Genomic DNA, 4,360 nt, shown 5'->3' with positions numbered 1-4,360 from the left:
TATATAACCAACTCAAGCACAGAAAGCAAACAGCAAAGAAAAACAAAGCCGAACGAACAATGCTAACAACCGGACAGTCTAACACAGGACCGTTCGAAATACTAACAACAAAACGGAAAGCCAAGTCTAAATAACAATTCTCCACCTAGACTTGCTTTAACAAGATAGAAAATACCGAATGGTCAAACAATCAGTGACCGAACGGTAGAAACCCAATCCTGGACAGCAACATAAGAAACCTCTCTTTAGTAAGCGGCTTTGTCAACATATCTGCGGGGTTGACTTCGGATGCGATTTTGCAGATTTGAACATCACCGGATTCTACTATGCTCCTGACAAAATGCAGCTTGATGTCAATATGCTTCGTTCTGGAATGGTAAATCTGATGATTGGCCAGATGAATGGCGCTCTGGTTGTCGCAATGAACACAGACAAATTTTTGATTAAAACCCAGTTCCTGAACCAAACCTTTCAACCACAGTGCCTCCTTAACTCCTTCAGCAAGAGCACANTACTCAGCTTCAGTAGTTGACAGCGCAACGACTGACTGCAATGTAGACCTCCAGCTAACAGCAGTACCAAACAATGTAAACACATATCCCGAACGGGATTTCTTAGTGTCCATGCATCCGGCAAAATCAGAATCAACAAAACCTTCAATATAATCTCCACCATGAAAGTTATTCTGGAAGAGTAATCCAGTATCAAGAGACCCCCTTATATATCTGAGCATCCACTTAAATGCTTCCCAGTGAATTTGTCCAGGATCAACCATAAACTGACTGAGAACACTTACACCATGTGTCAGGTCAGGTCTTGTGCAGACCATGCCATACATAATGCTCCCAATCCCATTTGAAAATGGAACAGATTCCATCTTCCTCCTTTCCTTCTCTGTCTTTGGGCATTGTTCCTTGGTAAGTTTCAAGTGTTGGCCGATCGGTGTGCCAGCAGTTTTAGATTCATCCATCCGATACCTTGAAATTACCTTTTGCAAATAACACTTTTGAGACAGAAAAAGGTTTCCGCCCTCCCTTTTAATGTTTATGCCCAAAATCCGCCTTGTTTCCCCTAGCTCCTTCATTTCGAAAGCATCACCCAACTTTGCTTTCATCTCATGGATCATGCTCCTGTTACTGCTGACAATCAGAATATCATCCACATAGAGCAGAAGATATAGCACCTCACCGTCACGATTCAGAGTGTATACACAGTCATCATAATTGCACCGCTTGAAGTTCAGCTTTATCAGAAAATCATCAAATTTCCTGTACCACTGCCTTGGACTTTGCTTCAAGCCATAGAGAGACTTCTGCAACAGACACACCCTATCGTCCACAGCGAAACCGTCTGGCTGCTTCATATAGATGGTTTCCTCCAAGTCGCCATGCAGAAAAGCCGTTCGTACATCCAACTGTTCAAGATGCAAATTGCAATGAGCAACTATTGCCATCGGGACTCTGACCGAACAATGCTTAACCACTGGAGCAAAAATCTCATGATAATCTACACCTTCAATCTGAGTAAAGCCTTTGGCAACAAACCTTGCTTTGTACCTCGCTTTCTCACCGCCTGGTATAGCTTCCTTTTTCTTAAAAACCCATTTCGAACCTACAACCTTCTTATCCTTTGGCAGATCCACCAGTCTCCAGGTGCTATTCTTCTTCAAAGCCTCCAACTCTTCCTCCATAGCACCCTGCCAAAGATGTCGATCGCTACTGTCAAGGGCCTCCTTGTAACTTCTCGGTTCATTCGATCGGTCAAGATCTTCAGTAGCGTTCAAGGCGTAGCAAATCAGATCTGCCTCTCCAAACCGTTTGGTCGGCTTAGAGATCCTTCTTTCTCTATCACGAACAAGCTGATAGTTCCTCAAATCAACACCAGCANCTTTTGAGTGACTTCCATTGCCAGACNTACCATNTGTGTCATCACCAAAATTTGTTCGATTTTNACTCGTTCGGTTCTCCTCTNNNNTCCNAACGTTTTCATCTTGCCCTTCACCCGTTCGGTCTTTCTCAGTCAACGACCGAACATCTCGTTCGGTAGTATGCTCCACCTCCACGAGAGTCTTCTTCTCACTTCCAGAGTTTTCAGCATGCATTGCCATCCTTGTTTCATCAAACATGACATCCCTACTAATGATTAATTTTGAAGGTTTAGAATCTAACCTCCACAACCTGTATCCTTTAATGCCTTCGGTATATCCAAGAAATACACATCTCACTGCTTGGGAATCCAGCTTATCACCTTTGGTATGAGCAAACGCCAAAGAACCGAACGCTCTCAAGTGTGAGTAATCAGCCGGTCGTCCACTCCACAACTCCATTGGCGTTTTAAAATTGAGAGCCGAAGATGGACTCTTGTTAATCAGATAAACAGCTGTATTGGCAGCCTCTCCCCAGAAAGCCTTTGACAACCCTGATCCCAGTAACATGCACCGAACCCTCTCCAGAATTGTTCTATTCATCCTTTCAGCCAAACCATTCTGTTGAGGAGTTCCAACAACAGTCTTGTGCCTCCTGATCCCTTTCTCTTTGCAAAACACATTAAACTCCTCTGAAACGAACTCCAGCCCATTATCTGTTCTTAGACATTTCAGTCTACATCCCAATTGGTTCTCGATCTGTGTGTGCCACTCTTTGAACCTTTGAAACGTTTCAGACTTATTTTTTAGAACATAAATCCACACTCTCCTTGAAAAATCATCAATTATACTTAAGAAATACGCCCCTCCACCGTGAGTTAAGGTTCTTACTGGTCCCCACAAGTCAGCATGGACATATTCAAAGGGTCGTTCGGTTGAGTGCTTCCCTTTACCGAACAGTATCCTGTGTGATTTCCCTAAGACACAATGGTCACAGAAATCTAGCTTCTGCAATTTATCTCCCAGAAGTAAGCCTTGCTTCTCCAATTCTTCAAGACCCTTCTCACTGATGTGTCTCATCCTCAAGTGCCAGAGCCGAGCGGTGTTCTCAGTCCCACTTGCTACCGAGACATGACCAATGACAGTTGATCCCTCCAGAATGTACAAGCCGTTCCTCCTTCTGCCTTTTACAACCACAGAATCTCCAGAACATACCCTCATTACTCCATCTTCAACTTTTGTGGTGTAACCTTCAAGATCAAACAAACTAATAGAAATCAAGTTTCTCTTTAGTTCGGGCACATACCTCACATCCTGCAGTACCATCTCTCGGTTGTCAAACATCTTCAGTCTCACCGACCCGACTCCTTGTACACGGCAAGCTTTGTTATTTCCAAGCAGCACATTCCCATGCTCTTTTTGATCAAGATTCTCAAAGAACTCCTTCATTGGGCACATGTGATAGGTGCAGCCGGAATCCATGACCCAGCTCCTTTGAGAATCTTCAAACGAAGCCACCAGAACTCCAGCAGATTCATATCCCTCAGACGCCTCTGCCACATCAGCAGTTTCCTGTGACTGAACGGCCTTTCCTTTCTCCGGACAGAACTTCTTGATATGACCAATCTTCTGGCACTTGAAACATCGCACCTGTTTCACACCGTCCGGTTTCAGCTTCTTCTCTTTTCCAGCCTGCTTCTTCCATTTCCCTTTCACCGAGATCAGTCCAGATGCTACCTCCTCGGTTGCCTTTAAATCTTGAAGCTTTTGGAACTCCTTGGTTCGAATTGACGTCACAACCTCCTCTAACGTGATCACTTGATCTTTCCCGTAGAGCAAAGCATCCCTGAAATGCTCGAAGGTTCTTGGAAGAGCATTCAACAGGATGACAGCTTTATCTTCATCCTCCAACTTCACTTCAATATTCTCCAGATCATCGACTATCTTGCTGAATTCTGCAAGCTGCTCCTCTATCGTTCTTGATTCTGACATCTTGAATGAATAGAGTTGTTGCTTCAAACACAAGCTATGAGCCAACGATCTCGTCATGTACAGAGACTCCAGTTTCGCCCAGATTTCAGCTGCAGTCTTCTCCTTTGCAACCTCCCTTAGTACCTTATCACCAAGACACAAGATGATTGCACTTCTTGCTTTATCTCCCATCTTCTTCTTCTCTTCTTGAGACATTGCAACACTCATGTTCAACTCACCCTTCAACGCTTCATCACATCCCTGTTGTATCAAGATAGCCTCCATCTTGATCTTCCACAGCCCGAAATCATTAGAACCATTGAACTTTTCAACGTCGAACTTGGTTGCCATGACTTCTTGGAGATTCTTGAATCAGTGCCCCACGGTGGGCGCCAATTGTTGGGTTCATGAGAGGGAAACAAGAAAACCAAGAAAAGAAGAGAAAAGCAGAAGAGAAAACAGAGAGATAGAAAAATGAATATTACGTGAAATCTTATTTGAAACAAGGGGTTGGTTACAATATAT

This window comes from Vigna radiata, unplaced genomic scaffold (genome assembly GCF_000741045.1).
Source record: "Vigna radiata var. radiata cultivar VC1973A unplaced genomic scaffold, Vradiata_ver6 scaffold_171, whole genome shotgun sequence".
Taxonomy (NCBI): Eukaryota; Viridiplantae; Streptophyta; class Magnoliopsida; order Fabales; family Fabaceae; genus Vigna; species Vigna radiata.
This window is presented reverse-complemented; position numbering follows the sequence as displayed.